Genomic DNA, 11,252 nt, shown 5'->3' with positions numbered 1-11,252 from the left:
ACAGTGAGTTTAGTCTGTCAGTGTGAAGCAGTGCACTAATTACACTCCCTGATTGATGTATACACACGCAAGATGTTTTCAAGCACTTTAGGCCTCCAATTTAGGAATGCAATATGATTTCTGCCCTTTAGGGATTATAATCCTGCTGTGTGTCAAATCCATAATTTTCCCCGGGACTTTTGGCGTGTATCCCACTCCGCCATGCCCCCCTCCAGGTTTTAGACCCCTTGACACATCTTTTCCATCACTTTTGTGGCCAGAATTATTGTTTGAAGTTTTGAAAGTTTGCCTACCTATTGAAGTCTATTGCGGTTCGCAAAGCTTGCAAGTTCGCAGACTTTTGCAGAAGTTCGCGTTCAAGGTACGCGAACCTAAAATCGCAGGTTCGAGCCATCTCTGCTCATGTAGAGATAATAAAATGAGCACAAAAATAACATACTCAAGCATTAATGAAAATATGTTAAATGTTCTGTCAGAAGTTTTACATTCTGTTTAACACTGGTTTAATAGTTATACCAACTGCTTAATACTGGAATATGATCAGAATCAGAATCAGAATCAGAATCAATTTATTTTCGCCAAGTAAGTTTGCACCTACAAGGAATTTGTCTTGGCAGTTGCTTAACAAACACAAACAAAAAACAATACAAGGACAGACAGTGTGAATATTACAAGTTAAGGACATTATAAGTATAGTGGCAGTAAGCAATGTGAGAATTGTTCATGTTTAGTTCTGTGCTGATTACTTTCAGTCCTAAAACATATGGGCATCAGGCTGTGGATGTTCTTGGGTATATAGCATTTCTGTGCCTTTAATAGCAATAAACATTGATTAAATCCTAATAATCTGTGGAAAAAATACACTTGCAAGTTAAACTGTAAATATGAAATGTATTAGGATTTTGTTAAACCTCTCTGTGATAAAATGGTTACTACAGTCTTAACCTTGGGAACAAGATTTTGCGATTGTGATAGTTTTGGTCTTTCAATAACATTGATGTAAAATATTTTGTAGATAAGGCTTAGACAATAAAATATATATTTATCTGTTCTTTGGCATAGATTCATATAAACCACCCTCATTATTTTTAATTAAAAACGGTAGACTTTAAAAAATTCTGTGCTTTAACAGTACTTCTTAAATAGGGTTTAATTCACTAAGACAAATAGCACACCTTATCAAAGTTAACACGTCTTATCAAAGTTAACACGTCTTATCAGAGTAGCACAACAAACTTATGCCTGCTAATTGGCAATGACTAGAGCTCCACTCGTCCTGTCCTGAGCCCCTGCAGGTTCGTAGTGCTTGATATGCTACTCTCATAAGGTGTGTTAACTTTAATAAGGCGTGCTAACTTTGATAAGGCATGCTATTTGTCTTAAGGTGGCCACTAATGATGCAATCTTTTTCATCTAATTTTTCCAAATCTATGTAGTATAAGGGTAAATTGAGTGAATATATTGAATGGATACTTTAGGCAGTTCCCTTATGCTCAATTTAGACGGAGCGATCCCTGCGTGTACCCGCCGCGTCCCCGCTCGTCCGCGCATGCGTCGGATTCGATACCCGCTCGTCCCCGCCGGCGCCGATTATCTTCTGCTCGATTCCCCGCTATTGTCCGCTCGCAGGGAATGAAGCGGCTGCGAGATCGGACCTGTCGGATCTTATCAATCGCCTCGATTGATAAGTAACATCGTGCAGTGTAGACGAGGCTTTATATTACATAGAAATTGTAAGATTGATTGAAAAAGATTGGACCATTAGTGGCCACCATTAGTGAATGAAGCCCATAATGTGCAAATATCTCAGTTACCCAGCAGCTGATTAGTTAAAAGCTTTTTCTGTGTGTGCAGGCATTTACAAAGGATGGGGGAACTTAATAAGTCCACTAATGGATAAGAGAAATTTGTGTCCCGGTTAGTACAGAACCATTTTTAAGAGGACAAAACACTATTTTTAAAGTGTCTCAAACCACTCTAAGGCCATAAAATACAGGTATTTAAAAACAAATATTATTACATAACCTAATAGGATACTCTTATTGTATCCATATTTGGAGTAGCCTGACCTCAAAAAGAGGGTTATATATGTGAAGATGTTGTAATAACCCTTTTCATTTTCTTGTGATTACATTTTTATTGTGCAATGAGGTTGGTCTATCATGTAATACACATGGATTCTATTTTTGAAGAGACTCTGTAACAAAATAATTCTTAGCCTTATTTCTTCTATCCTATATGTTCCTATACCTGTTCTAATGTGGTCTGGATTACTGCAGCCTTTTAGTTGCACTGTCTCTGTAATATGTCTAATCTTCCTTTCTTTGTCAAGCTTTTTTGAACCAGGGAGGAATGGGCTGCCTCTGTTGTAATGAATACAAGTTATGCACGCCCCATGCAGGCTCTGTGTGCTTCTCTTTCTTACTCACAGAGAGTGAAGCAGTTTGCAAGGCTGATGGGGGAAGGGAGTTACCTGTCTTATGCTGAGAAACTGTCAGAATCCCACACTGGAGTGCAGATAATTCACTATGTAAAAAAACCTGTAGTGTACTGGAACATGAGATATATATATATATATGTATATATATATATATAGGTATATATATATATATATATATATATATATATATATATATATATATATATATATATATATATATAGTGTATATATATATATATCACTTCTTGGTTAGCGGCCATGTTTTTTGTTTGTAATCACTGCCTACAACTGGCGATTAGAAGCCAGGATCGCGGTGGAGAGCGGCAAAAACAGCAAAGAGGGTCCAGGAGATCGCAGTGACTCGATTGGTATGTCTTTTTATTGTACAAATTGGACAGTACAGATTCTCTTTAAAGAGGTATGGAAGAAAAGGCAATAAAAAAATCACAAAAGAATAGCCAGATTTATTACAGTGTCAGATTTTGATTTTTGATCCCTCCAAGCTCCATGTGGTTTGCAACACAATGTGCAACAACTTGCACAATTATCATCATGTTGATCACCTCTAGTCTAAATTGAATTCATACTTGAGAAACGCTCTGCCAGTGGCCGTAAAGTTGTCCTGAATAATTTGTGAATGCCGAAGGAGATTATTTATGCTTGCTTCAAAAATTATCACAACACTTTTCAGATGTGTGCTTAATGATAGGGAATCATCACATAAAGTTAAGTTAAGTCAAAACCTAGAAGCATGAAAACGGACACTTAAAGAGACTCTGAAGCGAGAATAAATCTTGCTTTAGAGCTCATAGTTAGCAGGGGCATGTGTGCCCCTGCTAAACCGCCACTACAGCGCCGCTAAACGGGGGTCCCTTCACCCCCAAACCCCCCACTGCAACACTTGGTCGCAGACTTGGTCGCTCCTGGAGGCAGGGCTAACGGCTGCAGCCCTGCCTCCAGTCGCGTCTATCAGCGGCGCATCGCCGCCTCTCCACCGCCCCTCTTAGTGAAGGAAGACTGAGAGGGGCGGGGGAGAGGCGGAGATACGCGCTGACAGACGCGCGTGGGGCAGGGCTGCGGCGGTTAGCCCTGCCCCAACCAGGAAGCGCTCCCCTGCTGCACCGAGGGGATTTGGGGGTGAAGGGACCCCCGTTTAGCGGCGCGATAGCGGCGGTTTAGCAGTAACACACATGCCCCTGCTAACTATGAGGTCTGAAGCGAGATTTATTCTCGCTTCAGACTCTCTTTAAATACATCTCCACTTTCCATAAGTGAAAAAAAAACAATATATTTTTGAAGTATTTTAACAAGCTCTATGACACCTGTGTTTCTCTTTTACCATTTAGTACATAGATAAGTCACTTTTAATTGTTTTTCAAAATGTCCGAAACAGGCTGTCTACATGTGGATTTGAAATGTCTGTGTAGAACTTAAAGCTATAGGCTTGCTATACACCAGCGGTTCTGGATGCTCGCTTGGCTTAACAAGGGCGAAAAGGGATAATGTGCATATTTAGTAGTAGTGCATTGTGGGTAACCACAAATGTTCACTTATAACTGAATTATTGCAAATTTCCTTCTGTTTTAAGAAGGCAATTACACCAAGCTTTGCTTTTTTAGTAGGAGGGCTTTTTGGTTCCTTTTATCCCCCTATACATTCCTAGTAGTTTGGGTCACCCTGAGCTGCTTGGTTACTCTGTTGGTAGATAGAGACTGGGCACTGGAATAAGTAACAACTTTTAATCTCAAAGAAGTCCCATACTACAGAAAAGTGAGGTTTACTTTATTACCGCAGAGTTACTGTTTGAGTAAAGAGTTATTGACTACTCCAGTGCCTGGTTTCTATCTGAAATATGGGGACTTGTATATGCATGCTTATAGCATTCGCATAGAGAGTTGATTAGTTGGTTTAGTTGCAGCTCAGTTATTTTTGATGTGCCCACTAGTTTTGAATAGCTAGTGCCAACTTCCTCACTTTTGATACTTGTTTTTGCCTTGTCGGTAACTTTGGTCACTGCTTTGGAGTTCTGCACTTTTCAGTAAAAAATATGTTTGCAGTGCTGAAAGCTGATGGTGAGAATGATTACTCAAACTACTGTGTACTCATAGCCAGCATCCCTATGGATACGGGGATCACATTTTCCCTGTGGAATGGTTGTAGAATTGTAGTAACTTCTTAAACCTGCAGGGTGTAATAAAAAGACACATTAAAATAAGTCTTGGTATAGGTTTTGAAACAATATGTACATGGTATAGCTATATTTTTGCATTAGTTATACAATAACAAAACAACATATATTGAGAATTTAACTCTCTGTCTGCCATTGTCCAGAAACATCTCATCAAGGTTGTCAAAGGGTTAAAATAGACTTGTAGTGATAAGTCACTTTTGATTTGTTTTCAAAATGTTGCCTCTCCCAAGTGTTTGGGATGTTCCAAACCGGTCTCCAGCAGTTCGATAACTCCCATGAACTGCTGCAGATGCCACCCTCCCATCTGCAGTTGCTGCTACAGCCACCGCTGCTGTCTCCCTGTGCTAGCTTACATGTCAGGCTGGTCATAGTTGTTTTCAAGATTGCTGTTCTGGATGGCTGCAGTGAAGGAGATGATTAAGCATGGCTGCTCTTCTTCATGATCTCCTAAGCACGTCCTGGTTATTGTCCCATTGTCACTGTGTATGAATGTTTCCTAATTGGCCAGATCTGTCAAGAATCTAGCAGGTGTACATCTGCCTTGATGTGCCACTGAAAGATCCAGAGTGCTGAATCATTTTAGTTGAGCACATTGTTCCTGTCCTTAGTCCACCTGCCAAAAGCTGCTACTCTGTGCACTTCAGTTATACCTCCTCTCCCCTCCATAGCAAGAGTATGTGTTGCTAACCTGCCTCTAGGCTAACAACATGTCTGTACAGCACTCGGCCCCAAACTGTTGCCCAAGGAATCGAGTCCCGATCGGGTGACAATAATGATGTGTCCGTGTGTATATTAACTGCTCCCATTGCACAGATAAAGCACAGGCTTATTAACCCATACTTTGAATTTAAAAAAAAGTTTAAAAAGGAACATAGATAAATTCTAATTTGTCACCTGTTAAGTGTCTGCCTATACTTGTCTGCACTGAGGAGACCATTATCTGCCATGCAATACCATCTGGGAGATGTCTGATCGGCACTAAATTCATTTTGCAAGTGGTACAATAACTTCATACATACAATACAAACAGACATTCAACCTGAATTACCTTATCTGGAAAGAAGGCAAAAGGAAAGAAGTCCTTGATCAGATAGTATGGATCCATGGCACTTTGTAGACTGGTATTTGATAAGTAATATAGTATTTCATTCATCTCGAAAGCATCCTCACTTTAATTTTTTACACCATTTCCTAAATTATTTACACAGTGCTGTAGATATTTTCCCATAGCCGTAATTATTTTCAAGTGAGCGCTTAATCATTTTTTATATGTACAGTATATATTGCTTGTGTGTCATACATTTGTAACTGCCTAAAATCTGTAACTTGAAGGCAATGTGCAAGATTACAAGAGAAAAGACCCCCAAGATTGTTAGCTATATCCATTTGTTCTCTGTGGAATTATCCTATTTTTACTTCACTGCAGCAAAACAAAGCCTTCCCTGTACTTACAAATCTTGCCAGTCCAAGCCACATTTAGAGCCCGAAACTAAAATCGCATTTTCAAGTATAAAAGATGTGCATAGCAAATCTAAACTTCTTGTCTATCGTCCAAAAAAAAAAAAAAAAAGAATGAATGAATGGGTAAAGATGTGAAAAAGCCTTTTTCCAGCACTGCTCTCTGCGCACTGCTTACGCATGCATAATAGTGGCTGGATAGTGTAGGCAAGACTCTCGTAACACCACTGTATGGGGGCTCTTGAGCCTACCCTTAGGGCCCGTTTCCACTACACGCATATCGGACGCAGATTGGATGCAGAGTTTGCCAGTTTTTCTGCATCCATTCTGCATCCAATGTGCGTGTAGTGGAAACAGGCTCTTGGTGGCTGCAGCTCTTGAGTGCTTTGAGTCTGACAGGAGAAAAGTGCTATATAAATGTTAGGATTGTTATTTTTGTAATAAGATCTTAAACATTTTGGGACGCGGGATTCCTTGCCTGGAGTGACAAAAAGGCTAGAAACGCCCCTGGGTTCACATGAAAAGGAGAATTTCTGTATTTTTCTTCTTAGGAACAAGGTTATATAGATTTCATTTTTCTCTCAAGACAGACACTTCATTATATGGCATTGTTTAGATTCAGGACTTTTCGTAACATAAAGATCATATTTTTCAGGTTGTTACCCAATCTGGCTCTCTTTTTGTAGCATGGATTATACATAATACCTGTGTGACATACAGGAGACACTTGATGTAGTTTTCCAGTGTTATTTATTGCAAAATATTTAAGACTTATTGGGATAAATTCAGAGAGATTGCAGAAAGCATAAAAATACAGTGTGATATTTTCCTCCTGACGTCATAACAACTGCACACCCCTAGCTGTACAAATTTGTAATGAGAAAAGAGAAACATGGCAAGCATGTTGATCCCCCTCCATTTTGGCCACCAACTCCTATAGCTGTCAGCAGATGGGAATGGTTGACTTGAAAGGATAGGTGACATAGCTTTCTTTTCCTCTCAAAACAAATCATCTACTGCTAGTGGGCAAGGGAGCTCTTTAACCACTTAATGACAACCAGCCTTATAAAAAGGTCTTGCTAGAGCCTCTTATCGCCTCCAGGACCTTTTTATAAGTCAAACAGTGCTGTTGTCGCTGTACGCGTGCACGTGTGCGCTCCTGCACGTGCACATGACATTAGTGAAAAGAAGAACACCATAGAAAAAATACACCTTTATTTCCAAACAATATATTGCCACCATACTTTGTACTAGGGACATAATTAAAATGTTGGGATAACCAGGACAAATAGGCAGATAAAATGTGTGGGTTTTATGTACAGTAGCAGTGTTTATATTAAAACTATAGGGGATGATATTGGAGAAATAGTGTATTTTTCATTTTTTTCCTTGTTTTTCCCTTTAAAATGCATAGAAAATAAAGTAATTACTGAAAAGAAATATCAATCCCCAAAAGCCTAATTGGGGGTGAAAAAAACAAGATATAGATCATTTCATTGTGATTAGTAGTGATTAAGCCATTAGCAAATGAAAGGGATGAGCACTAAAAGGTGAAAATCGCTCTTGTCCATTAGGATAAAAACCGCTTTGGGGTGAAGTGGTTAAACACCATCTGGACTGGTGAGGGGCATGGTAAAAAGAAAAAGGTGTTTATGGTGCCCTGACATTGGTGTGCTCTGATAAGACCCTCTACCCCATCTAATGTGTACAGGAGTCTTCTGTACCCTTAGATGTTTATCTTTATATTAAGTCTGCACAGCTAACCTGGATCATATCAGAACATAATGGCTTTGCTTAAAGAGTAACTGTCAGGCTGCAAAAGCTAATTTAAACCTCTATTCTCCTGTGTTAAACAGTTTAGAAGGAAGCCAAAAAGGCAATACTGCAGTTAAAAATCTCTCTTACTTTAGATGTTTGCTGACAGCAAGGCTCCGTATTCCCAGGCTCCTAAGGAGGACGCAAGCCGAATAACAGATACTGCAAATCATTCTGGGGCCCTCCCCTGGCTGCTAGTGAGGCTCAAGTTTCAACAGCATGTAACAGTCTAGCTCACAGCACTAATAAATCTCGGGCAGAGTACACTGCAGGAGTCCGCTATTGTTCCTAGCCACATGGCTAATTAATATTCACTGCACAGTAGTGTTATTCATTACCAGCGTTTGTGAGAGTGGAATCATCAGGAAGCAGGCAGGACATGACGACACATTTGGCTTCATAGGAGACAGACAAACATGGAACCTGCCATGAGCTGTCAGGAGCATCATTCTCTGCAAATACTATATAAAAATTATGTGAAGTACAAACGTGGACAGTGAAATGCATATGTAATGTAAGTACAGCCAATCTTTAGCTACTGATATATGTGTTTATTTTCTCTGAGACCTTATACCTAACAGCTCCTCTTTAAGGGCTGGTTCACACGGACGACAGGCGTCGTCGTCTTGTGACTTCTCTTTCGGGGGAGGCTTTACGGCGATCGTCGGCTTCCCGTCGTGTCAGCGTTTCTAGTCCCCGCTAGGGGACATGAAGCTGCGGCGGCTAGCCGGCCCTGGACGCCACATGTTGCTTCTAGGGCCGCCCTAAGCGATGCGTTAAATCAGGAATCGGAACGCCGCGTTTGAACAATCGACGGTAATCGGCGGTAACCGCGCAATGCTAAATGCTCCCATTCACTTGAATGGGAGCGTTTAGCCGACGAGTCCCGAACGCTTGGCGATAAACGTTGCCAAGCGTCCGTGTGAACCAGCCCTAAAGAGGAACTTTGCTAAAAGATAGTAATGGGGAAAAAAATAAGTCAATACATTGCAAAGTGAGAAGTTAAAAAATAAAAGACAGATCAAGAAATGATTTATAAAAACACCAAAATACTGCGCTGGTATATGATTGGGTGTATAACAGTTTTGGTGGTGCACTGCTCTAAAACAAACAAGTACAATGTAAACAATGCTGGCCTCCGGCTCTCTGGAAGGACTGTGTGCTAGGACATTTGAGGGCAGCTTTGTTGTGTACATTGTAAGAAATGATTTATACTCGCCCTGTAATTTGTTCATGTTGTTTGACCCACAATGAGCCTGTGGGTTATCATCTTTACTACTGGCAGACAAGAAAAAAACGGACAGCATCAACTGCCATTATGTATAAACACACCCACTAGCAATGTCATAGGCTAAACGTTTTTTTTTTTTATAATAAGCATTTCCCACAATGCAATCAGGTTCACAGACAGAAAACTGTCATGACAATGGTCATGACATCACACTGTTGGAGGGATTTCACCACAATATCAGCCACACAGACAATCTATTTGAGAAACTGCAAAGATTTCTTGTGGGGAAGGGGTATCAGCTACTGATTGGGATGAAGTTCCTCTTTAAATGTTAGTGTGTTCTGTTAAGATAATTTCTTAGTTCTTCATCCACTAACCTTTGAGCAACCCCTACTGTACTCTGATAGGATCCAGGGTTCATTGATTTTGGTAGACTGTTCAGTGTACTCCACTGTTTCCTAACCTTAGTGAACCCACTGTGCTCTGTATAATAATGCATTAAAATGCCAATTGAATGTCACCTGGATGCCTCATTTTTACCTATTTTCGAAACTGTGCTGAATTGGGGAGTTGCACTATCACCCTATACTTTTGTAAGTTTGTTTTTATAGGTTTATGGGCAAGCTGGAGTCCTAATTCGAATTTGAATTCTAATTCGAAGTTGAACTTTCCTTGAATCCCGTAATCTTCTTGTTTTGTATTTACAGGGTAAACTCAAAATCTTAGTTATTCTCAGGTACTTGATGGCAGTTTATTAATGTTAATCACCTCCCATACAGACATACATGTCTGTTTCTTGCACTCAAATGCATTTTTCTCAGTCACACATTTTTATAACCTACGTTAGTTATCAGTGAGAGTTAAGTTACAGTATCAGGAAGCAAAAAAGCTGTCGTAATTCCTAGATTTTCAACTGTCACAGTGATCCCCATTACAGTCTAGTACTAATTATGGATTGGACTGTTACATATGTGTTCATCACACATGTCAATTCAGGTTCCCTTAAATGTACAGTGCTTTAATTCTGGCATTTATAAATACAGGATAACATTGATAGACTGCCACCATGCCCATTTGGTTAAAGTGTACCTGAGACCCCCCCCAAAAAAGTAATCATACATACCTGGGACTTTCTCCAGCCCCCTTTAGGCCATTGGTTCCCTCACCGTCCTCCTGGGGTGCCTCGATCCTCCGCTGTCTGTCCCGGTAAATCTGTCAGTCGCCGCCAGTCAACTTGTACTGCACATGCGCGGACTGGCTGTGTGCGCTCCCACATTGCGGTGATGGGAGTGCGATGGGGGTGTGCGGTCAGGCCGAGCATGCGCAGTAAGCGATGACAGGCAGAGGCTGACAGATATACCTGGGCGTACAGAGAATTATCGAGGCAGGGCCAACAGCCTGAAGGGGCTGGAGGAAACCCCAAGTATGTATGAATACTTTTTTTGTCTCCGGTTTCCTTTAAATACATATTTAATAAATTAACTGAATAGAAATGATCAGTCTATTATACAATTTAGAGCAGGGGTCTCAAACTCAATTTACCTGGGGGCCGCAGGAGGCAAAGTCAGGATGAGGCTGGGCCGCATAAGGAATTTCACAATCGCAGCGCATCGCCGCCTCTGCCCGCCCCTCTCACTATTCCTTCACAGAGAGGGGCAGGGAGAGGCGGTAATCCGTGTGGCGATTGACGTCAGAAGGGGCAGAGCTGAAGCTGAAAGCTCTGCCCCTTCCAGGAAATGCCGGCGGATTGCCCCCCGGGTGATTTGGGGGCTCTGCAGCCCTCGTTTAGCGGCGGATTACTTGGGAGCACTGAAGCGAACTATAAGGAAGCTTTTGCCTGTGAGGGCCACAAAATATTGTATCGAGGGCCGCAAATGGCCCGCGGGCCGCGAGTTTGAGACCCCTGATTTAGAGGGTGGTCAGATGTGCAAGCCTGCTGTGACCACCCTTTATTTCTATATATGAATAGTTCATGAACTTCTACATTGATATCTTAGCATACACTTTAATTCATATGGAGAAGAAATGCCGCTGAGTACCCAAGATTTGCATGCTATCTTGATATAAACAATAGCAGATAGCATAAGGAATCCTATCCAACAATCATTAGTTCGCTC

The 11,252-nt window shown here is 41.0% G+C and overlaps 1 protein-coding gene across 4 annotated transcripts in view; it reads left to right on the top strand.

Annotated features, from left to right (window-relative positions):
* The window catches only part of ARID1B (AT-rich interaction domain 1B), a 703,333-nt gene that overhangs the window by 173,193 nt on the left and 518,888 nt on the right, over positions 1–11,252 (top strand). The gene's annotated exons all lie outside the window — the stretch shown is intronic.

The sequence above is a fragment of the Hyperolius riggenbachi genome, chromosome 4 (assembly GCF_040937935.1).
Source record: "Hyperolius riggenbachi isolate aHypRig1 chromosome 4, aHypRig1.pri, whole genome shotgun sequence".
Lineage (NCBI taxonomy): Eukaryota > Metazoa > Chordata > Amphibia > Anura > Hyperoliidae > Hyperolius > Hyperolius riggenbachi.
Note: the sequence above shows the minus strand (reverse complement) of the source record. Positions and strands in the feature narration are given on the sequence as shown.